The following is a 25,890-nucleotide window of genomic DNA, read 5'->3' on the forward strand; positions in this document are numbered from 1 at the left end:
AGGAGGGCAACTAATTTGGATTTTGGCCACTCTGGTCCTGACATTGCTTCATCACATCAAGAAGTTGACATGTTGGACATGGATCTGCTAGTCCCAATTGGCCACGATGCACAGTGCCTTGTCAACATTAACAAAATGCAGTAAACAATGAGATTCCACCTCCCCTTCACCTGTAATGGATTCATATAGCATTCGTGAAGCACCTGTACAGAAATGTATGAAGGTACAGCGGAGCACTGAGGGGTGGTGGGGCAGAAGGGGATGCCATTCAACAATCCTACTGGTGCTGGTGTCATTCATGTAACGCAAGTGCAGAGGTGGGTGGCACAATGAAGTGCAAGGGGAAGTGGCGGCTGGTAGTGCTGTACAAGGTAAGTAGGACTTAACGTCGAGGGCAGATGGTGGTAGGCGCAGACAAGTGCTGGGGCGGTGGCCTATAGGGGTACAGAGACAGTCATGCAGTGCTGTGGGCTCGGAGGGGACAGGGGAGGTACACACTGCATCTGGCTCGGCAAGGTCCTTGCAGATTTCAATGTGTCCTGCAGAGTTGTCAGATGCCGCAGATATGTGCCCTTGGATTGGGGCTCTCATCTTGGTGAGAAGGGTGAGACGCTATTGCCTTTGGAGCAGGCGGCAGGCCAGTTTGCCAGAGGATGAGCATGATGCAGGCCATTTCCTCTCTGCCACCCGGCACCTGTGTTTTGGGTTCACAAGATCCGAGTCATGCCAGGAGTCAGCATTGGCATGGGGCTTCAGGCGGATTGTCATGACCGTGGCAAAGACATCCAGTGTACCTGACATAGAGTGGAGCATGGAGTGGGCCCTGTCAGGATGGGAGTGAGCCTAAGGGGGAGCTGGATGGGGGGGAGATTTTGGCAGCATAAGCCTCGACTGACACACACTTTGTAAGAGGATTCAATTCAGCACTACAGCCAAGTTAACGCCTAGTCTAGAATACTGAATGAAAACCCTTATTGATATATCTTTAGGTCCAGTTCATGCGTTCTGGATGACTACCCTTGTATAACACCCCTCTCTTGGAATCCCCCTGACCCCACTGAGCCAAGAAGTAATTCTGTTTTGCAAGTTTAAAAGGTTTATTTGATAAATTAAAATATATATCACACTTTTTAATAAATTAATAATTGAAGATCACACTTAATCTGATATGGTAAATATTAACCACGGAGAATCTGGCACTAGCACACTTCTTTAATCACTAATGAGTTGACATGAAATGGATAAGGTAGCACACTGGTAAATAGGAACAAAAGTATAATGTGGTAGAGGATGCTTTATGTAGGCTCAGGTGGATGCAATATTCAATGAATGCAGTACAGAAAATACGCAATATGATTTCAACCAAACAATGTAATCACTTTTCTCTGGCTACTCCCCTCCCCCCCTTGATGCAAGGCAAGGAAATGGAAGGAAAACACACAGTTCTCAGAAATGCAATCAACTGTAATTCAGTTCAATCCAGCAAGCTTAAACAGAAGTTTGAAAACACAGGCAAATGCTTTGATAGGTGCTAGCAATGAATGAGAAATATGCTGGAAATGCTCTTAATTCCCTTTTAGAGGTTCAGGATGAGTGGTATCTAGTTAATATTAGTCCAGGCTCACACTAGCAATGATGCAGGGATAGTTAGCAGGTTAAACGAATTTCTGGCAAATGAAATCAGGCAGCAGCAGTTTTTTTACATGTGAAGAAATTGCAAATCGCGGCAAAATTCGCGGATGCGCCGAGCGCTATTACAAAGGAACCGCAAGGACTATCTCTACCGTTTTGGGGTCCTAGGAAAGCCTGGGATCTCAGCTTCCAAATGAAAGTTATTGCAAGTCTCTAGCCCAAACGGTTGCGGAGATATGAGTAATTTAGTAAAGGTCGTTTTTGGTTTTGTAAATTTTAAACGCACACTTTTTCAAAATGACAAATTTTACTAGAAATGACAGGTGACAGATAGGAGGCAGTTCTACTTAGGTTAAATAGATTGAATTAGATGAATTTAAACTAAGAGATGTGTTCTGAGTTTTGCTAAGTACTCACAAGAGATTTTGAACAGGAAAGCGACTTGGTCACGATCTTCAGTCTGGTCAGGTCTTTCCGGATTCTGCTCACAGCGCCTGGTCTGGTCTCGGCTAGGCACAGCACTGCTTTCTCTCTGGTCTGGTCTCTGCTAGGCACAGCACTGCTTTCTCTCTGGTCTGGTCTCTGCTAGGCACAGCACTGCTTTCTCTCTGGTCTGGTCTCTGCTCTGGATAGATTGAAGTCTCTAGTTTGGCTTTCTGGAGTTTGATGGAGGTAAGTATGGATTTTTCCGGCAGGGCTTCCAGCGGCAGATGAAATTGAATGTCTCTATGTGTCCTGACTCTCTGCTTTTATCTGTTTCTTGAGAATGGGTGTGTGTGTTGCATCACTAGACTTGCCCCTCTCATTCGTCATTGGTCAGGCTTCCATTCCTCCGCTTGATTGGCAAACTGAACTGTGAGTCAGATTGATGTCATTTTATGATCTCTTGAAACAACCTCCCTTATCATCTGTGCACCCAAATATATATATGATCAAAATCCATACTTCAGAGTTACACAGTTGTTTGAAATTACATATACATGGTGTGGCTGAATTTAGCCATGTCTATGTCCAAATCTGCTCATTCTCGGAGCTTGCATTCAAAGAGTGTACATAATTGACTTTTTAACTGCTTTTTCAATTTCCGACATGGACCCAACTTTACATACATGTGTGCAGGGGGTAGGGACATTAACTGATGAAGTTTCAGATTTTTAACATGCACACATTTAGAGTAATATCCACTTTTCCGCTAAAACCCCCCTGAACATACCCCCGGTTCCTACCACGTCTTAACTGTGGGCAGAAAAATCACAAGAATTATGGTATCATTTATAAAATTTTCACATGTCCGCACTATGAATTATCCCCCTTTTTATAAAACCATATCCTTGCTGCAGGGGTGTGTCTTTTCAGGTCACATGGTACAGAAACCAGTCTTTCCAGTTTCTGCCAAGCCAGCTTGCTTCTCACAGGCAGTGCCCCTCCCAGCTTCTCCAGGAGGAAGCCACTTTTTACGACGTCTGTAATAAAAACCTTTGCCTGAGTGGAGAGGGCTTTGTTCACTCTCTGGCAGAGCACAGGAAATTCAATTATCAGATAGATGGCATATCCTTATTGTGGGCAGCAAAAGGAACATTGGCCTGGGAACATAGTTGTGACTCAAGTTTCACTCCTGATGGGATCCGTTGCTAGGCAAAATCAAGTTCCTTAAGCCAGACCTTCAGCTAACTTTTTGTTGCTTTTAAAATAACTTGTAATTTTACACAGGCAGCTAGAATGCTGATTCTAAGTGCAAAACTATGACATTTCAACAGTTACAAAGGCATGTGACACCAAACATAGGTCACTCATTTAATTTAACATTTTCGATTTTGGTGGTTTTAAATCCAGTTGCAGTTAGGCTTAAGCTGCTGACTCCATAGCATTTTTGTTATAAGCATTGTTTTTGGGCTCTTCATTTCCCAGATTTTGTAGGCACACAAAACTCCATTCTGCCAAATGTCTGCTGGTGTTCAGTGAATATTTTGCACATGTTGCAAGGTTTGAAATAGGCATTTTGCTTGCCTTCAGAAAAACACACAGTGGGTTTTAAAACGCCGGCTTTTGGATAGTGGTGAGTACTGGTACTGCACCCATTTTTGGGATTTTCTTGGATTAATGCATTCTAAACAGGAATGGTTCTTACATGGTAGTAAATCCTTGCTTAACATTGTTTTGATGGGGCTCCTTACAGTAAGATGGTTATGTGGAACCCCACAAAAAGGGTTGAATCTTTAAAGTGGTCCAATGAGTCACGATTTCAGCAACTTTTTGACATCAGTAAAAGTGGATTTTGTTAACAAAGACCTTTCTTTACCCTGGTGGGTGGCAAGTTAGGTAACCATTTTGGTGTGCGCACAACTGCGCAGCTTTCCTGGATTTCGGCGCACATGTGGGTTTTCCGCCATCTTGAATTTCCTAAGCCCACAGCACCAAATGTTGTAGCAGGGTAGCTTAAACGTGGGTCAGGACACCCTACAAGCCCCCCCACGTGACTGCACTTTGAGTTTGGGTCGATGGGGAGTCGCGTGCCCAAGGGTTTTGACCCACGCACCGGTCTGTCCGCATAATCTTCTTCCTCTTCTGTAGATGGCACAGTTCAGCATCTTCTTCTCCATCCGGTCAGATCGATCAGTTCTCCTCGCCGGTCCTGATGGGAAGATTGGGCGGTACCCCGGGCCCGTTGTGTCTTTGCTCCCGGTCTCCGGATCGTCCTTCTTGGTCATCCTTCATGGTTTCATCTCTCCTAGGATGATAAAGGAAGAGCGGCAATATCTACTCATAGACGATTTTTTTTTCCACCACTGTTGAGATAGTGGGGCAGCATATGCATTTCATCGTAACGAAATATTACATTCTTATTTTGAAAAAAAAAACAGCATCACTAGAGACAGTTTCATGTAAATCACAATATTTTAGAGACTAGATGTGGTAGGTTTTATGATTGGAACTGAATTAGTCTGATACAGTACCCGCTAGGATTCCAGAGGATTCCTCCAGTTGTTGCAGAGTGTGCCTGGGATGGCAACATTTCAACTGGTTTATGTGGACCCACTTGTCTTCCCCCTCTGCCGAACCACCTTTGGGGATGCGGATCTTGTAGGCCACAGGGGAGATCTTATCGACGATCTCAAAGGGTCCCTTCCATGTAGGCAAAAATTTGCGCTGCTTGGCCTGGTTCCTTTGGAAGTTGTATAGATAGACCCGGTCTCCCACCTGATATTCCTTCCTGGAAGTTTTCAGGTCATAGTGGGTCTTCATGCTATCAGCTGATCTTTCTAGATTCCGCTGAGCATAAGCAAAAGCATGTTGGAGGTGTTTCCTTAAATTCTCTACATACTCATGAGTAGTGGAGGCATTTATCAGTGTCTGCTCTTGGGTCCTGTAGAGCAAATGCTGCGGAAGCACCATCTTGCGCCCAGTCATCAACTCAAATGGTGACATTTTGGTTGCAGATGAAGGGGTAGATCTGATGGCCATTAGGACCAGAGGTAATCGGATATCCCAACTTGGCCCAGAATCTGCCACAAACTTCTTTAATATGCTCACAATTGTCCGGTTATATCTCTCTACTGCCCCAGAAGAAGCTGGTCTATAAGCAATATGCAGCTTTCTCTTGACCCCCAGTATCTCCCACATCTTTGTCATTACTTCACTGGTGAAGTGGCTACCTCTGTCTGACTCAATCCTTTGAGGTAGGCCAAAACGGGAAAAGATGTGGTTAATCATCAAGGCAGCTGCAGTTTCTGCCTTGCAATTTGGGGCTGGGAGACATTCCACCCACTTGGTAAACAAGCATGTCACAGTCAACATGTACTTATTCCCCCTAGCCGAGCGAATCACAGGGCCTACAAAGTCGATTTGTAAATCTGACCATGGCAGTGTCATTCCCCTCTTTTGTAAAGGCGCCCGGTGTGTGAGGGATGATGGCTGAAATTGTGCACACACAAGGCAACCCTTCAGGTACTGGTCGAGGTCCTGCCCCATGTGTGGCCAGTATGCAACCTCTCTTAAGATTTCCAATGTTGTGTGAAACCCCCTATGACCGGCAGTGGCCGCATCATGGGCGTGACTTAACATCAGGCTTCGGAATGAGGTAGGAACCACCCACTGATCGTGGCCAGCTTTGGATTTCCTTACCAGCAAACCGTCTTGGATTCTGAACATTTTTGGACATTTCATCAACACTCTTAGGTCCTCTTTCCCAGTGTAATCGGTATCCGTCAGGGGAAAGTTCTCAGGGTCCTCAAGGTGCTGGTAAAATTTACCAATTATTGGATCCCCCTTCTGAGCGGTAATCAAATCAGCATCAGGGGTCTCCTTACTCCATTGTGCAATTGAAAGGTCGTTGTGAGCATTTGTCTGGGACCTAGTGATTGCAGTGACCTGGATTTCCCCCAACAGGGACTCAATCTCAATTAGATCCCCTTGGATGGCCCCGGTTTTGGCCAGCTGATCAGCTAAGTCATTTCCAGTTTTGTCTGGTCCCTCTACTTTGGAATGACCCTTGATCTTTTTCCAGTAGATGGTCATCCCATTCGATGTGACCAGATCATCAATGTTTTGGATCAACTTCCCATGTTTCAAGGGTTTGTTGTTAGCACATAACATGCCTCTGGTTTTCCAATTAACCAGGTGCTCCACGAACCCGTTCCGTACATAATCCGAATCTGTGATTATGACCAGTTCGTGGAGTTGATGCTGGACAGCAGTGAGGATGGCCTGATGCACAGCCATCAATTCTGCCACCTGACTACTTCGGGGACCAATTTTGTATCCAGCGGAGGGTTCTGGGGACTCATTCACCCATGCATTCCCTACGCCGGCCACCAGTTCTTTCTCCCCGTTGTTGTCGACATGGTAAGAGCATCCATCCACATACACAGTGGGCATTCCCTCACACTTGTCTTCTTCAAAGACTTTGTGGGGGGAATTAAGGTATGCCTCCATGTTGTCCTTTATTTTTAGACTTTCGTCCTCGAGACAGTTTTCTCTGGCACAATCATGCAAGTCAGCCAGACCTTGCGCGAGGGGACTCTTCTTGTTTTGGCCATATCTGACCTCCACAGGAAAGCCTTGCATTGACAGAATCCGGGAAGTAATTCGGGAATTACTCACATTTCCGGCCCGGATTCTGTCACTTTGGAGATATTGCAGAGGCTGGTGTGGAGTCTCCACTATGATGTGTTCCCCCTGGATAAACGGGCGGTAATTCTTCAATGCCCACACCGTTGCCAGGAGTGCCTTCTCACAATCGTTGAATTTTTCCTCCACAGAGGATAAAGTTTTGCTCGCATAGGAGATTACTTTATTGACCTTGTCATGCTTTTGATATAATACTGCCGTCAAGCACGTATTAGAGAACCCTGTCTCCAGGAAGAACTCCTTGTTTCTGACAGGGTAAGCTAGGCAAGGCGCTTGTGAGAGGCTTCTCTTGAGTTGTTTTACTGCCTCGGCTTGTTCTGGACCCCATTCCCACTTGACCCCCCCCTTCAAGAGATGAATCAGGGGTCTGGTGATCTCTGCGTAGCCCTCAATGAACTTTCTGCTGTAATTAGTCAGTCCAAGGAGGCTCCTTAGTTCCCGCAGAGTTGTGGGGTCTTTCAGTTTCTGAAGTGCTTCCACTTTCTTTTCCTGGGGACAAAGACCCTGAGGAGTAATCTCATGCCCCAAGAAGTTAACACAGGTTTTACACCACTGTGCTTTCTGAAAGGAAAGTTTTGCTCCGGCGGCCCTCAACTGTGTCAGAACATAACGGATCTCCGCTATGTGTTCCTCCACAGTTGAGCTTTTGATGAGGACATCATCTACATAAGCCAGGTTACCCCTCGTACCCAGGTCGGGCATGGCCTTATGTAGGAAAATATTGAACTCATTACCGGAGTTAAGGTATCCGAAGGGAGTCCGGGTCCATGTGTACTGCTGGCCCCCAAAGGTAAAAGCCAGCTTGTATTGGTCCTCCCTACTGACAGGCACGGTCCAGTATCCATTGGTCAGGTCTATTGCAGTGAATACCTGTGACCCCTGAATCTGGGCCAGCCCTTGGTCAATGTAGGGAAGAGGCCATCGGGAAGTGTGGACCCGTTTGTTAAGCTCCCTGACGTCAGCGCAGAGTCTCCACTGGCCGTTTGGCTTCAATATTCCCAGCACCGGATTATTGAAGGTGCTGTGGACTGGACGGATTATTCCCCGGGACTCAAGGTTCTTAATTATTTCAGTAAGGGACTCCATTGATGCGAGAGGCAAGCGATATTGCTTCACAAACACTGGAGTCATGCCAGGGTCCGTGGGGATTGTTGTGGTGTGGATGTCGGTGCGACCACAGTCATATGAGTCTACCGCAAAGAGATCTTGGAAATCCAAGAAAACTTGTTTCAACTTTTGCTTTTGTTCCAGAGTCACACAGGCATCAGCTAGGTTGACTCTCTCTTCCACCATCTGCCTGAAGCCTGGAAAGACTTCTGGTTTGGCTATCTCCGCGGCCTCCTCCAGCTGGGTGGAGAAGTCCCTGGTCAGAGTGCTGATTTGGACCGGAGGCTTCAGGTGGGAAAGGCAGCCCTCATGGACCTGGAAAATCACCTCATCCCTCCTGAAGTCACAGGTCACATCTTCCTTACCATAGGGGCAGGAAGTGTACACCAGGAAGTTCCCCCCATGCCGGGTAAAAATCCTGTCTGGTGTTGCGTTGTCATCACTGTCACTGTCAAAACAGTCCTTGGGGATGGGTCCTAACAGTTCATTTACAAGATCAATGGAGAAATGTCGGTCATCAACCGCCATTCCAATAATGGTGCCTGCGGCTAGAGTAATACTCTTTAAGTCGCTGTTATCCACCTCTATTAGAATGGGGTCATGTTCTATGTTGACTAATGGAGTCGGGTTTACCCCCAACCCTTGCTGTTGGAGAGAAGCATTTAGATGTATGTAAGCATCAGGGTTTTTCAACTCTTGTCCCCTTTTAACTTTCACTTCCAGGGAGAATTGTCGGGTCCTTTCTGGGATGGTGACTTCCTCTTTAACCTGAATTTCAACTGCATAAGGTAGCAATTGAGCTGACCTAAATGCTTTTTCTGGATCATCAAAGCCCATGGGATTATCCGCTAATCGGGACCAAGCTTTGAAGTTTATTAGGTCCAAACTAATGGCAAAGCGATTGAGAATGTCACTGCCTAAGTAAAAGGCGGCAGTGACGTCTCGCACGACCCAACAATTATGGACTATGCTCTTGTTGCCAATGGAGATTTTGAGCATACACCTGCTTGGCAGGAGATGTTTGGAGTCAGGTGCTTCCAGGTCCATTTCCCATTTGTCTATCAGTTTGAAGGTGGGAATGGCTGGATCTTTTGGGAGTTGGCGGAACATGGCTTCGCTGATGAAGCTCTTACCGTTGTTCACACACACTCGAGCGAGAACAGAGTCCTTCCCATCATTTAACTGAACAGGGATGAACAACTGCTCTCCAATTTGCTGAATATCAGCCAGGCTTTGAGCTGATTTCACATCTTTCTGGACTATAGGAGTGGGGGTTTCTGATTGTGGATTAGTATAGAATTTCAGAGTGTTTCCTTCCAGCGTGGAATACCACTTTAGACTGGAAGGAAGGTTGATTTTCAGAAATAGAGAGGACCCCCCATCACCAGTCTGTTGTCCTACTGCTATTACTGTCACGTCTGGAATTTGGTTGTTCTGGAAGTGAAATTGTACTTGGTCAGATTTTTGTTCAACCATGTGGCAGGTGCCGTTTAAACTAACATGGTTGACACTCTGTTTTAATTTTATTGGTCGGCTAGTCTGGGTCCAGAGGACCTTGTTTACGCAATCTATTAGGGGTGACAACCTCCTCAGGAGGTCATTCCCTAGTAAACAAGGGGTGCCCTCTGGGGTCACAACTATGACCGGGTGTTTCAACTTATGTCGCCCAATTTTAATGTCCAGGTCTGCCGTCCCCTCGACGGGAATTTCCTTCCCGTCAAAGTTCTGGAGTTGTCCAGGAAGAGAGGTGAGAGGAATTTGGTAATTCTCTCCCCTTCCTGCATTCAGTTCGTCAAAGGCCCTTCTGGACAGAAGGGTAGCTTGAGATCCAGTGTCCACCAGTGCCGAGATTGTACCCTGCCCCTGTACTTGTACCGGGGCATAATATCTTCCCTCCTTCTCCTCAAGGGGGCACAGATAATGCACATTTTTGGACAACTGGTGGGCTAACTTTCTGGTTTTGGACATCGCTAGCGAAGAGATTTGGGCAGAATTCTGTGGAGAGTCTTGGGAATCTGAAAGAAAAAGTTGGCAACTGGAGATCAGAGCCATTGTGGGTTCCCCTGGCTCCGGTTCTGGGCCGCCCCCCCCTTTTTGGAGGCAGTCACCAGGATGGGTTTGAACCAGGGGATTTTCTTGCTGTTGGTTCTGGGATGAGATGGTGGGCGGCGGTAGCTCAGTCTCCACATCTCCCCAGTCTGGATTTGCATCCCTAGGGACCCATTTTTCTTTGGGAGGAGTTCCCCCCTCTCTGAAGGAGAAGATCCTTTTCCCAGGATCCTCTGAGGATCCCTCTCCCTCAAATTGGAAGATCTGTACCTCCTCCTCAAACTGAGTCTGTTTGGGTCTTTTGTTTCTCCTACCCCCCCTCTGCTCCTTAGGAGGCAGACTTTCAGGGGCAAGAGATTTTGTTTCCGGTTCCTGGGTTTCCAGGGGCTGTTTACAAGTGAGGAAGGAAGCTTCCTCCAAGGCTTTACACCCCCCTTCCCTTTGTGCCTCCTCCCTGGGAACCGGTGAGTTATCGGGGTGCTGCCCCCGTCATTGTTCTGGAGCACCAGGTCCAGAGTTGGGTGCGTTCTGCGCCGGCACGCCCATCTGAGGGTTCTGCTGAGCCCTCAGTATGTGACCCAGGTCCCGCACCATGTTTTGAACCTGGCGCTCTAACTGGGAAACCCGCTCAGGCTGATACGGGGCCCTGTTTTCTCCCCTGGGCTGATCCCGGGAAGGGTAGCTGTCCCTCCTCTGGTAGTACCCCTGGTTGGGAAGATTTTGGTACCCCTCCACCCTTGGCCTCCCCTCTCCCGGATTCAGTGGTCTGGGCTCAGGGAATTGAGGAAAGAAGGATGGATGATTTTGGGGTTGGAAGTCGGGTGGATATCTGGGGAAAAAGTTCTGCCCAGGGTTTGGTAAATTTCTGCCCTCCTGTGGGAAGTTTGGAGGGAAGTTCCCTGGGTTAGGTGCTTGGCTGGATCCCCCCCCTTGGGCTGGAGGAGTCCACACATAACCCAGGATGGGTCTGTTACCTTTGTAGCGAGGACTTACATAGTCAGGAGAGCGAGGGACCCCATTTGTGGGGCTGCCTCCCTGGCTCCCTGTCTGCGACTGGCCCGAGGACCTTCTGGGCCTAGCATTATTAGGTGCAGGTAGGTTTTTAGGCCCCCCCATCTCCAAATCCAAAACGGGGGTGACCTTTACCTCTGCCACCTTGGCAGCAGCAGGGGTGCTGTTGGCTTTGGGGTTTTTCTGGGCATTGCTCTTATTTTCTATGGGCTTCTGCACCTCATAGATGCGGGTAGCCTGTTCAATGACCCAGTCTAAAGATCTTTTCTCGTGAAAATCCCTCACGAGCTGGGTCATGATATATTTGGGCAAGGCATGGAAAAACGTGTTTATAAATTCACGGCTATCCGTGCGCACCCTTCTTGTGGTCTGTGCAAACGCCCGCTTTAACTCCTGCACAAATTCTTGTGGGGCCTGATCCTCCCCACATTGCAAATTGTAGGCTGCCTTGCGAGCCTCTTGAGGATTTCTGTGAACAGAAAAATGTTTCAGGATGGCCGCCTTATAGGTGGACCATCTTAAATGATTTTGGTCCTCCAGCCCCGCAAAGAAACTGGAGTATTCCGGGGAGAAGGTCCACTTTACATATTGAATGCAGCTTTGGCTGTCCTTCAAATGGAAAGTCTCCATCATTTGTTCAAACAACTCTAAGTGCTCCCAAACAGAATACTTAGCGTTCTTATGGTAAGGCGTGATGACGCTCCTGATCGCCTTAATCTGCTTTAAGGGGTCCTTGAGCAAGGCCCTTTTTGCCTTATTGGCCTTTTTGGTTCGGGTAACCCTTGTCCATTCTTCGTCGGACTCAGAGGCACTGCTCCCAGAGGTTCCCGTCTGTTCTTCCAGGTTTTCCCGGATTCTGCGAGCCTGGGAATGGCTGGCAGAATGTGGGGACCTGGTCTCCTGTGTCCTGCGCAGTTCAGAGGAGTCTTCAGATTCCTCCTTGCTGTCAGGATTTGATGGGTACCCCCTCCACTGACCTAACTGGGCAGAGGTTTTCAGGATGCCCTTAATGGGCCTACTCTCCTGGGGTTCCCCACTGAACTGTATTGTACTTGGGTGCCCATACCCGGATGCCCACCCCTCCATTCCTGGATGGTACTGGCCTATGAGCCCCATGCTTCTGGCTGGATAGTAATCTGCCATCCCTGTGGCCCTGTGCTCATGTGCGCCAGGGGACATGGGGGTGGCAGAGTCCAGCGACTGAGAGGTATGAGGGCCTCTGGTACTAGGGCTCCTGAGGTTATGCTCCGGAGTTTCCATTTCCCAGCGAACCTCATCTCTATCCGCCCCTGCTCCCTGTTGCAATGCAAGAGCCTGCATTTGTGCCTTCAGTTCCTCAGTTAAGGCCTTACTCGACTCTATCAGTCTCCCCTGCATCGCTACCTGCTGTTGGAGCCTATCATTGTGTTGACAGAGGGCCTCATTTTCCCTCTGTGCTTCCTGGTTGGTCCTGGAGAACTGGGCCAGTCTTTGCTGCAGGAGGGTTACCTCCTGAGCTGTGTCCCTATTGGCCTGCTCCTTTCTTGCTAGAGCATCCTCCACCCTCCTGGTGTGCTCTAGCAAGTTCTGGTTTTCTTTTTGGAGGTCACCCAGTCCCTGGTGGGCCAGGTGATTTTCTTCCATTTTCCTTTTTAAATGGCAGACTTCCTGGCCTAAGGCGTCTCTTTCCTGACTAAGAGCCTGCATTTGTGCCGCCAGGTCGTCCCTTTGCCTTTGGAAGGCACCAGCTTTCTGGCGCTCCTGATCAAACTCTGCCTGGGTATCCAGGTCTTTCAGGATCAGTTTATTGCTCTCCTCTTTCTCTCTGTCTAGTTGGATTTGCAGGGTGGCTACCTGCTCTGTGCATGCCCTGTTGAAATTGATCTGTTGCTCCAGCTTTTTCTGGTTCTGCAGTAAGGAGTCCAAACTGTCTTGGTGCTCCTTCTGCAGGGCCAGAAATCGGGTATCCTGGTCTGTCTTTTCCTGTTGTAGGATGCCCATATCCTCTTTTATTTTAATGATATATTGCCTACTATTATTTTCTGCCTCCTGGCTCCTCTGCAGCCTCTGCCCAGAAGAGTCCAGATCAGATTGGGCCTTCTGTAATGCCATCTGTTGCCTATTTGCCAGATTTTGGCTTTCAGCACATCTATCCTGCATGTCTCCCATATATAGGTACAGGTATGCTGCTATCCTGGCAATCTTATTGTGTTCCTCTTTGGCTTTAGGAGCCATATATAGTTCACTCAGGGCCACATGTAAGGGACCCTGATCTCTATATATATCTGACCCTGTTTCAGTGACCTGTTGTGTGATGGCCTGCAACCACACATCCTGGCCCTGTTCGGTCCATTCACCTCTCACAAATAGCTTATGCAAGAGGTGCTCTCTGGCTATTTTCATGTCTACTAAGGTCGTCATTCTAGAGATTGGTCTCTGTCCTGACTTACAGAAGTTTGTATTTTATTTTTGCAGAACAGAACTTTTCTTGGAGTGTCCCTTTTGAGGAATGCTTCACAGCGTAATGCAGCGTGGTGATCCGACCGGGTGTATGTATCCCGTCAGTTAGCACACTGTATTAAGCTGCACAACTGGTAAATCTAACCCAACGTCTCGGCTCGAGCCCCCAATTTGTAAGAGGATTCAATTCAGCACTACAGCCAAGTTAACGCCTAGTCTAGAATACTGAATGAAAACCCTTATTGATATATCTTTAGGTCCAGTTCATGCGTTCTGGATGACTACCCTTGTATAACACCCCTCTCTTGGAATCCCCCTGACCCCACTGAGCCAAGAAGTAATTCTGTTTTGCAAGTTTAAAAGGTTTATTTGATAAATTAAAATATATATCACACTTTTTAATAAATTAATAATTGAAGATCACACTTAATCTGATATGGTAAATATTAACCACGGAGAATCTGGCACTAGCACACTTCTTTAATCACTAATGAGTTGACATGAAATGGATAAGGTAGCACACTGGTAAATAGGAACAAAAGTATAATGTGGTAGAGGATGCTTTATGTAGGCTCAGGTGGATGCAATATTCAATGAATGCAGTACAGAAAATACGCAATATGATTTCAACCAAACAATGTAATCACTTTTCTCTGGCTACTCCCCTCCCCCCCTTGATGCAAGGCAAGGAAATGGAAGGAAAACACACAGTTCTCAGAAATGCAATCAACTGTAATTCAGTTCAATCCAGCAAGCTTAAACAGAAGTTTGAAAACACAGGCAAATGCTTTGATAGGTGCTAGCAATGAATGAGAAATATGCTGGAAATGCTCTTAATTCCCTTTTAGAGGTTCAGGATGAGTGGTATCTAGTTAATATTAGTCCAGGCTCACACTAGCAATGATGCAGGGATAGTTAGCAGGTTAAACGAATTTCTGGCAAATGAAATCAGGCAGCAGCAGTTTTTTTACATGTGAAGAAATTGCAAATCGCGGCAAAATTCGCGGATGCGCCGAGCGCTATTACAAAGGAACCGCAAGGACTATCTCTACCGTTTTGGGGTCCTAGGAAAGCCTGGGATCTCAGCTTCCAAATGAAAGTTATTGCAAGTCTCTAGCCCAAACGGTTGCGGAGATATGAGTAATTTAGTAAAGGTCGTTTTTGGTTTTGTAAATTTTAAACGCACACTTTTTCAAAATGACAAATTTTACTAGAAATGACAGGTGACAGATAGGAGGCAGTTCTACTTAGGTTAAATAGATTGAATTAGATGAATTTAAACTAAGAGATGTGTTCTGAGTTTTGCTAAGTACTCACAAGAGATTTTGAACAGGAAAGCGACTTGGTCACGATCTTCAGTCTGGTCAGGTCTTTCCGGATTCTGCTCACAGCGCCTGGTCTGGTCTCGGCTAGGCACAGCACTGCTTTCTCTCTGGTCTGGTCTCTGCTAGGCACAGCACTGCTTTCTCTCTGGTCTGGTCTCTGCTAGGCACAGCACTGCTTTCTCTCTGGTCTGGTCTCTGCTCTGGATAGATTGAAGTCTCTAGTTTGGCTTTCTGGAGTTTGATGGAGGTAAGTATGGATTTTTCCGGCAGGGCTTCCAGCGGCAGATGAAATTGAATGTCTCTATGTGTCCTGACTCTCTGCTTTTATCTGTTTCTTGAGAATGGGTGTGTGTGTTGCATCACTAGACTTGCCCCTCTCATTCGTCATTGGTCAGGCTTCCATTCCTCCGCTTGATTGGCAAACTGAACTGTGAGTCAGATTGATGTCATTTTATGATCTCTTGAAACAACCTCCCTTATCATCTGTGCACCCAAATATATATATGATCAAAATCCATACTTCAGAGTTACACAGTTGTTTGAAATTACATATACATGGTGTGGCTGAATTTAGCCATGTCTATGTCCAAATCTGCTCATTCTCGGAGCTTGCATTCAAAGAGTGTACATAATTGACTTTTTAACTGCTTTTTCAATTTCCGACATGGACCCAACTTTACATACATGTGTGCAGGGGGTAGGGACATTAACTGATGAAGTTTCAGATTTTTAACATGCACACATTTAGAGTAATATCCACTTTTCCGCTAAAACCCCCCTGAACATACCCCCGGTTCCTACCACGTCTTAACTGTGGGCAGAAAAATCACAAGAATTATGGTATCATTTATAAAATTTTCACATGTCCGCACTATGAATTATCCCCCTTTTTATAAAACCATATCCTTGCTGCAGGGGTGTGTCTTTTCAGGTCACATGGTACAGAAACCAGTCTTTCCAGTTTCTGCCAAGCCAGCTTGCTTCTCACAGGCAGTGCCCCTCCCAGCTTCTCCAGGAGGAAGCCACTTTTTACGACGTCTGTAATAAAAACCTTTGCCTGAGTGGAGAGGGCTTTGTTCACTCTCTGGCAGAGCACAGGAAATTCAATTATCAGATAGATGGCATATCCTTATTGTGGGCAGCAAAAGGAACATTGGCCTGGGAACATAGTTGTGACTCAAGTTTCACTCCTGATGGGATCCGTTGCTAGGCAAAATCAAGTTCCTTAAGCCAGACCTTCAGCTAACTTTTTGTTGCTTTTAAAATAACTTGTAATTTTACACAGGCAGCTAGAATGCTGATTCTAAGTGCAAAACTATGACATTTCAACAGTTACAAAGGCATGTGACACCAAACATAGGTCACTCATTTAATTTAACATTTTCGATTTTGGTGGTTTTAAATCCAGTTGCAGTTAGGCTTAAGCTGCTGACTCCATAGCATTTTTGTTATAAGCATTGTTTTTGGGCTCTTCATTTCCCAGATTTTGTAGGCACACAAAACTCCATTCTGCCAAATGTCTGCTGGTGTTCAGTGAATATTTTGCACATGTTGCAAGGTTTGAAATAGGCATTTTGCTTGCCTTCAGAAAAACACACAGTGGGTTTTAAAACGCCGGCTTTTGGATAGTGGTGAGTACTGGTACTGCACCCATTTTTGGGATTTTCTTGGATTAATGCATTCTAAACAGGAATGGTTCTTACATGGTAGTAAATCCTTGCTTAACATTGTTTTGATGGGGCTCCTTACAGTAAGATGGTTATGTGGAACCCCACAAAAAGGGTTGAATCTTTAAAGTGGTCCAATGAGTCACGATTTCAGCAACTTTTTGACATCAGTAAAAGTGGATTTTGTTAACAAAGACCTTTCTTTACCCTGGTGGGTGGCAAGTTAGGTAACCATTTTGGTGTGCGCACAACTGCGCAGCTTTCCTGGATTTCGGCGCACATGTGGGTTTTCCGCCATCTTGAATTTCCTAAGCCCACAGCACCAAATGTTGTAGCAGGGTAGCTTAAACGTGGGTCAGGACACCCTACAACTTCATGGGTTGGAATACCAAGAAGGTGTGTGACAGTGGTGAGGGTGGCTTTGCCTGTGGGGTGGTGAGGGTGAGGTGGGAGGAGAGGAGAAAGTGATCACTCCAGGAGAGAGGAGTGCAGAGAGGGATGGAGAGGGGAAGGTCAGATGAGATCAGAGCATCAAGAGTGTGCCCTGCAGAATGAGTAGGGACAGACGGGAGTTTAGAGGGTGATAGGGAGTTGCTGAGGTCACGGAAAAGTCACGTGGGGGGGACAACAAGCATGCAGGTGGATGCGTACATCACCAAGGAAGAGGATTTCAGTGTCTGGGGACATGAGTGAGGAGGAGAGGTGAGGCCACTCAGAAAGGAAGTAGTACATTTGACCATTTTTCCGATACACAGTACGCACAGTTTGTGAATGTCGAGGTGAGATGGAGAGAGACGTCACACAAGCCATTCCAGAGGGGAGTAGGTCTACGTAGGAGTGACAGTGGCAGGAATACCCTCAGGGATGGCAAGGGCACACCCCCCCCCTGCACAGTAGTGCCGGGCCAAGGAGAGGATCTCCTGAACGTCAGGTAGGAGTGTGTCAAAGATGCAGACAGAGCTGGCCGTCAGACATGTTTCCATGAGACCAAGGATGTCAAGGTGCATTACCTCATGTAAGTGACATATATTGGAGGAATGCCTGATGCAGCGGCAGAGTAAGGAGTGTAAATGTGGAGGAGGTTGACAGCCTTGTAGGACTTACGGGGAGTGCTACAGATCAGAGGTGCAGCATGTGTAGGAGTTGGAGTGGGAGGCGGAGAAGGATCATGGGAGGGTGCAGGGAGGCAGTGCAGGATAGATGAGGAGAGAGGAGGGGGGACAGCAGGAGAGGAAAGGAAGTTGATGAGATGTGGGTAGCATTTGTCAAGGAGAATAAGGTTGGCCTGAGGTCCTTGGACTGAGATGCTCCCATTACCATACACATCAATTGTGGCCTCTGAGGATTGGAAGGAGGCCAAGAGTACACCCCAACGGGTCACACCATTGATGGTGGAAGAGGAGCAAGGAGAGAGGACTGGGACCATGTGAAGGGTCCATGGGACAGGCAAAGGCATGTATGAGCAGATGTCAGTGAGAGTTAACCTTGAGTAGGCTCAGATGTACTTGTCAGCAATAGGGTGGGTCGCATTGGAGGGCAGGGTGCCCTCATTTGACTGTTTGCAAGCAGGTGTCGTGAGTAGGGCACGATGGTCTGAACAGTAGAAGTCAGGGAAGATAGACCATGAAGAGCAGCATGGAGTGTGAGGGAATGGGGCTTGAAACCAGACGGAACAAGAGCACACAGGTAGGAGGTGGGTGTCAAGGCAAAATCCAGAGTATGACAGCATGTTGAGTGCCATGTATATACAGAGGACGCATTAGCATGTGGTATCATTGCATGTCAGGCATGTGACGATGGAACTTGAATGGCTGGGGGAAAGTGTAGGAATGGTATGTAAGACATAAGATGAATAGACAGGGGCGAATGAGCAACAATGTCGTGACAAAATGACAATTCAAGGGGAACTTCCATGGTGTAGGGCCATATGTGCACTGTTGGCAGTAGGGATAGTGCTGTGGGCACATGGTGTTGCACTGAACATACTGGATGAGGCACATGGGTGACACTATCAACTCTGCCACACACCCCCTTGACAGGCACCCACCATGAAGGCTTCGCACACACACCATGCACATTGATATAACACACATGCATGTGCACTCACCGGATGATGCCTCGTAATCAGGGAGATCTCCCACACCTTGGAGTTGTCTCTCGGTGACGTAGGATCCAGCTACGGACTCGTGTGGTGTGAGTTCTATTTCCTGTGCTGGGGACCCACCTCCAGTCACCAAGGTTGCGGCATGACTTGAGGCCAGCTTATCCTTTGCCCTGCGCTTAAGGTCATTCCAGCGCTTCTGGCAATCACTAGCTGTGCGCCTCACTACTCCAAGGGCACTTATTTTGTCAGCAATGGTCTGCCAGTGTGCCTGGCGTCTGGCATGTGTGGTCTTGGACCCTGCAACGATGACCATTTCCCTATCATGGTCTGACACATACTGAACAAGTGCATTCAGTTCGGCGTCTGTGAAGCTGGGCTTCCTTGATGGGCCGGACTGTGCAGCCGTGCCTGGGGCATCAGCCTGTGCCGGACGTGCACTCTTCCTCTTCCGCTTGGAAGGGGGTGGGGATCCAGAGTGTCCTACGCCGCTGTGGACACTAGGGGTAGGAGCCGTGGTGGACTCAGTACTGGGTGTGTGGGATTGCACACTCAGCATGGGAGTAGGTGCAGGCATTGGGGGTAGAGGGATAGGGTCAGGCCTGATCTGAGGTGCATGAACTAGGACCGACACAGTCTTGGCAGGGTGTATGAGAGGTGGGGTGGATGGAGCCACACCCTGCCCACGGGGGGCAGCAGATGACCTATCTGGCATAGATGCGCGTGTCCTGATGACACCAATGTGCACCGGTGCACGTGCAGTGGACCTGCTGACCTGGATGTCAGCGATGGAGTCACCCTCGGACAGGTCTGGTGCCACAATGGGCTGGTCCAACAAGGGCTGATCAGGGTTGGTATCAGCCACATGACCCTCAACCTGGGGGGGGGGAGGGGGGGCATGGGTGTCCCTGACTGGTCCTCCAGACTGGGGGGGACAGGGGCACCCTGCAAGTCACAACCACGTCCCCTAGTGGATCCTCCACGGCCACCACGTGTGGCTCGGCCACCTTTGCCACCCTTACGGCTTGCACGCCTCCCAACCATGGCACTGATGTTATTGTGCGTATGGGAGTGGGTGTGCACAATTGTCCTGGGCAATTGGGTGTCAAAGGGGTTGGGAACCAGATGGTATTCGTACCCTAGTGCAGTGGCAAGGCTATATGACACCCCTGGGGAAAGATGACGGGTCACGCAACGCACAGGCACCCCAAAAAAGTTAAGGAACGTGCACGATACCCCTCCTAGACCACGTGTGCGTATGAAAAACCCTGCACTACGCTGTGGCATCCAGTAACACAGTAATGAACGTATGCGTGTCACACGCAGCCTAGATTGACCTCTGAAGAGGTACGTGACACACGGGGCAAGCACAGATGATAGATGCGTGCGCAACTCACCGTCTGCCAGGGAGAAATGCGTCAAAAAGACGCGCGTGTGCGCGTTGGCAACACCCCCGCCAAAAGAAGAATGGGACGCTGTCTGAGGAGACAGGACAACAGTAGAAGGGAACGCTGTGTGAGGAAACAGGCCCAGGAAAAAGAGCAAAAGAGAAAAAGCTGTCAGAGGTAACAGGGAGTACGACCTTTGAACGCCGTGAAGTAAATCGCGTGTCAACTGACAAGAAGTACAGAATACACCAACTCGCTCTCCACGAAAAGCACGTACAAGGAAATGGCGTTCTACATGTACCTTTTATGCAGGCCCACAGGTCCTGCGTCACTTCCGCGTGTAGGCGCTGAAGGGCCAGCCTCCAATCACACGCATTGACACTGGCTTGTGTTTCTTTCACGCGTGTTGGGAAACGGCCGTGCGTTATAGACGCGCTTACGCGCCTGGCCCTTTGGACCAATCACGCGTGTTGGGAAACACCCGTGCGTCATAGGCGCGCTTACGCGCCTGGCCCTTTGGACCAATGAAATCGGGTACGCGTGCTGACGGGCTCGCGCGGCACGTGTTTTTTTTTCACGTGGGTTGGGAAACACCCGTGCGTCATAGGCGCGCTTACGCGCCTGGCCCTTTGGACCAATGAAATCGCGTACGCGTGCTGACGTGCTTACGCGCTGAGGGCCTTTCCTCGGATTCCACGCAGACGTGCATGATTTTCACGTGCCAATTCACTCCGTATCAAGCTGGCCACGCGTTCACACACGGAAGACCACGCTCCTGCCCAGAAGGCCGAGTTACTGCCCCCCAGTGCCCTGAGCAGCCTCCCACGTGCCATCTGCTGCTGCCTGCCTGCCTGCCTGCCTGCTGCCACCGTGCCCTGCCATTTGGTGCCTGCACATCAGCCATCTGCAGGCGTACAGTTGCTGTGTCCACCCCTGCTGGAACTGAAGACTCCCGACTGGAAGAACACCACTCCACAGCCCAGCCCCAGGACCAAGTTGCCCACCCACTCCTGCCTCTGGGGTTGCCATGTCGGGCACTGAAACATCTGGCACCACTGGCAACCCCCAGCCAGAGAGGCAGAGGGGCCCCAGCTTCAGTGTCACCGAGGTTGGGGTCCTGGTGGAGCGAGTCCTGGGGCAGTATGATGCCCTCTTCGGAAGTAGCCGCGCCAACTATGAAGGACGGACTCGGATCTGGGACGACATCGTGACTGCCATCAACGCGGAGGGGGTGGCAGTCCGCGACAACCGACATGTCAGGAAGCGTTGGGAGGACTGCAGGTCCAGGACCCTCTCAAAGGCCCGGCGCCTCGTGGAGGGGGGCCGGGGCCACATGAGTTCGATCCAAATGAGGGTCCTGGCACGCATACACCCAGCGCTCCACTCCCAGGTCCTTGAGAGGGAGACCCGTCTGGAGTTGAGCGGTAAGTGTGCAGGCATTGCTGTGTGAGACAGTGCATGTTGCAGTGTGCTGGTTGTGTGATGCTGTATGTGTGGAATGGGCCTTGTAGGCATGTATGTGTGCAGTGTTGTCATGGCGATGCATGTGCGACCAGTAATTTGTGGATCACATGGTTGTTGTATGTGTTGCTATGCAACCTGAGGAGGCCTATGCAGATTGGACACATGTGAGCATGCAAGTGTATGTTCGTGGACATGGGTGTGGGTGAGGGATGGATGATGATGCCAGGTACATGTATGGTGTCGAGGTCGGTGTGCTTGACCTGCATGTCTGTGACTTTTGAATGGCATGGATGCATGACACATGTCTGTGACACTGTACAGATTCACTGATGCTGCCTAATCATCCTTGTATCCACTGTGTTTGTGATGTACGAGGCCACATGGATGTGACAGAGGTGAAGTGTGTGCGTGTGGTTTGCATGACCAATGATGCATGTGAGTTCCATGACATCGTACTTTAGAAGAGTGCAGTGGACATGTATGTTGATGTGCATGCCATGGACCATGGGTGTTGCGTGTGTGTATTGCCTGACCCATGTGTTGTGGAGGGACATGATAGAAGTGTACTTTACCATTGCCAGTCATCTGATATTGCTTCCTGTGTAGGGGACCATTGTACAGTGCCCTGATGCTTGTGTTCTATGTCTCCCTCTATGCAGCGGCTAGTGATGGAGAGGGCGGAGACGGCGCTGTGGAGGTAGACGGCGGGGATGCCCCCACGGCTGCGGCGGAAGGGGTGGGTGAGCCCCCACAGGGGCCAGCTACAGCGGAAGAGGGCAAGGAGCCATCCAGGTTGGTGGTTTCTACAGAGGAGGAGGCGGCCGAGACTGAGGCACACCTGAGGCCTGGTGGGGGCATCCCTGCTGGTGCAAGTGGTGCAGTCCAGGGCCAGGGGCAGGAGGCAGCACAGGTCGCCGTGGAGGTGCCTGTGCATGTCGCTGTCCCTGACCCTGTGAGTGCACCACCATGCACCAGCATGGATGCCCCGTCCCAGGCCCGTCCGCAGGTGGAGGGGGTGTCTATGTCATCTGACTCCCCTCCACCTGCGGACGAGGGGACCCGTGGGCGCATGGAAAAGGTCCTGATTGGGGTCGCGTTGCGCACGGGGGTCATTCGTGATGACGTGCGTGCTTCCCGGGAGGAGCACGCACATCATCACGAAGAGCACCGTGCCGACGTGGCCCAGTTGGGATCTGCCATTGGCGCGGGTTTTCTGCAGGTGATGGCCAATGTGTCGGGCATCTCCTCCTCTGTGGAAAGTATGCGCCGGTCGTTCTCCTTGCCGTCTTCCGGCCCAGTTGACACCAGGGCCCCCTGTGGACCTGCCCCGACCAATGCAGCCGGCTCAGTGGGGATCCCATCCCTGCCACAGTCGGGAGTCGGTGGTCCAGCTGGTGTGGACACCATGGCAACTGGACCCCTGCAGGTGGAGGATGTGCCGGCATCATCAGGCAGGGCACGTGCACGACGGCGTCGGTGGATACCATCAGCCTGGATGCCGTCGTGCTGGCAGAGGCAGTGGCTGCAGAGGCAGCGGCAGCGACGTGGGAGGCGTCATGGCTCGGGGCCATCAACATCGGAGGGGCAGCCATCGGCTGGAGGGCAGGAGGACCCTGGACAGAATGTGTCTTCCGTGTGGCAGCGGTTAGGCCACGCAATAGATGCGGAGAGGCGGCGGGCAGAAGAGGGGCGGCTCGCTATGGTCAGGGCAGTGGACTCCATGCAGAGGGCCCTGAGGCGTGCCGAGTGCCTCGAGGAGATCCGCAGGGGCTTGGAGGTGGACACTGCGTCAGCCCTGCGGGTCCTCGGGGCCATTGAGGAGGAACGCCTCGGGGAGATAGAAAGGGAGTTCGATGATGCCCTGGCCCATAACATCTCTCAGTGAGCCGCAGGACTGGCCCGCCGCCTTTGTATATAGTTATGTAGATAGTAGGTTTCCTTTATTTTTATTTATTATTTGGGTTGATTGGACAATGGCCCACGTTTTTTGTATATATTTCGCATTAGTTAGGTTTTGGGTAGGTTTCATTTTATGGTTTTTAGGGATATTGGACCCGGACAATCATCTTTGTACATAGTTTGTGGATGTTTTCGATTTTATTATTTGGACCATGGGGCAATGTGTTTGTTTTTGATTTCCATTTTGATTGACTTTGCACCCGTTCTTTTGGATTTCACCTTTCATTAGAATATTTTTTTTTTTTTACCTGTTACTTTGTGTATTTATTTAGGTGTTTCTTTTTTTTTCCTTCTTACATTTTAATACATTGTTCTTTTGATTCTATTGTGTGGACTTCTCTCATTGGTTTGTTGACTGTCACAATCTGGGTTTTCACAGTCATGTGTTGCCATTGTGTGAGTCTGACGGACTTGGACTCATGCGCATACTGCTCATTGGTTATGTATCATGTAATGGGTATTTGATTTTTGAATGGATGTGTACCTTGGATGTGTGTATGGACTGGGGTGACATGGGGTGGGATGTGGTTGCCCATGGGATCCTGGGATCTGTATTGTGATTTCCTATTGGTAGGGGAACATCTGTGTGGGCCTGGTGGAGGATGCCCCATGACTGCTGGGGGGTGGGGTTGGTGGGAGACATGAGTGGGACATAAGTGGGGGCCTGCTGGCAGGTGCCCCACAGTGCTGGGGGGTGGGTGTGGTGGGAGGCATGAGTGGGACATGAGTGGGGGCCTGCTGGCAGGTGCCCCACAGTGCTGGGGGGTGGGTGTGGTGGGAGGCATGAGTGGGACATAAGTGGGGGCCTGCTGGCAGGTGCCCCACAGTGCTGGGGGGTGGGTGTGGTGGGAAGCATGAGTGGGACATAAGTGGGGGGCTGCTGGCAGGTGCCCCACAGTGCTGGGGGGTGGGGGTGGTGGGAGGCATGAGTGGGACATGGGTGGGGGCCTGGTGGAGGGTGCCCCATGACTGCTGGGGGGTGGGGTTGGTGGGAGACATGAGTGGGACATAAGTGGGGGCCTGCTGGCAGGTGCCCCACAGTGCTGGGGGGTGGGGGTGGTGGGAGGCATGAGTGGGACATGGGTGGGGGCCTGGTGGAGGGTGCCCCATGACTGCTGGGGGGTGGGTGTGGTGGGAGGCATGAGTGGGACATAAGTGGGGGCCTGCTGGCAGGTGCCCCACAGTGCTGGGGGGTGGGGGTGGTGGGAGGCATGAGTGGGACATGGGTGGGGGCCTGGTGGAGGGTGCCCCATGACTGCTGGGGGGTGGGGTTGGTGGGAGACATGAGTGGGACATAAGTGGGGGCCTGCTGGCAGGTGCCCCACAGTGCTGGGGGGTGGGTGTGGTGGGAGGCATGAGTGGGACATGAGTGGGGGCCTGCTGGCAGGTGCCCCACAGTGCTGGGGGGTGGGTGTGGTGGGAGGCATGAGTGGGACATAAGTGGGGGCCTGCTGGCAGGTGCCCCACAGTGCTGGGGGGTGGGTGTGGTGAGAGGCATGAGTGGGACATAAGTGGGGGCCTGCTGGCAGGTGCCCCATGACTGCTGGGGGGTGGGAGTCATGAGCAGGTGTGCAGGGTAATCCCCTGTGGTGTGGACTGCATGCAGGGGACGTGGAGGCTGTACAGGGAAGACCTGTGAAGACCCAACGATCGGAGTAGCGTGTTCAACTATCCACGCCCCCCTGAAATGGACGTAGCCTAGCTTTTCGCGTGTGAAACTTCCCGCGCACCCCTGTAATGGACGTACCCTGGCTTTTCGCGTGTGGGACTTCCTGCGCACCCCTGCAATTCCCGTAGCCTAGCTTTTCGCGTGTGAAACTTCCCGCGCACCCCTGTAATGGATGTACCCTGGCTTTTCGCGTGTGGGACTTCCCGCGCACCCCTGCAATTCCCGTAGCCTAGCTTTTCGCGTGTGAAACTTCCCGCGCACCCCTGTAATGGACGTACCCTGGCTTTTCGCGTGTGGGACTTCCCGCGCACCCCTGCAATTCCCGTAGCCTAGCTTTTCGCGTGTGAAACGTTCCCGCGCACCCCTGAAATGGAAGTAGCCTGGAATTTCGCGTGTGAAACTTCCCCGCGCACCCCTGAAATGGACGTACCCTGGCTTTTCGCGTGTGGGATTTCCCGCGCAGCCCTGCAATTCCCGTAGCCTAGCTTTTCGCGTGTGAAACTTCCCGCGCACCCCTGTAATGGACGTACCCTGGCTTTTCGCGTGTGGGACTTCCCGCGCACCCCTGCAATTCCCGTAGCCTAGCTTTTCGCGTGTGAAACGTTCCCGCGCACCCCTGAAATGAAAGTAGCCTGGAATTTCGCGTGTGAAACTTCCCCGCGCACCCCTGAAATGGACGTACCCTGGCTTTTCGCGTGTGGGACTTCCCGCGCACCCCTGGAATTCCCGTAGCCTAGCTTTTCGCGTGTGAAATTTCCCGCGAACCCCTGTAATGGACGTACCCTGGCTTTTCGCGTGTGAAACTTCCCGCGCACCCCTGAAATGGACGTAGCCTGGGATTTGACGTGTGACACTTCCCGCGCACTCTTGAAAATCGCATGGGCCGCTTGCCGTGATGGTCCAGGGTTAGCGTAGCCCCTTGCGCTGGTTTGTGATTTTTATGAGATTTCCC

Source organism: Ambystoma mexicanum, chromosome 3q, assembly GCF_040938575.1.
Source record: "Ambystoma mexicanum isolate Mex_15411 chromosome 3q, UKY_AmexF1_1, whole genome shotgun sequence".
NCBI classification, from domain to species: domain Eukaryota; kingdom Metazoa; phylum Chordata; class Amphibia; order Caudata; family Ambystomatidae; genus Ambystoma; species Ambystoma mexicanum.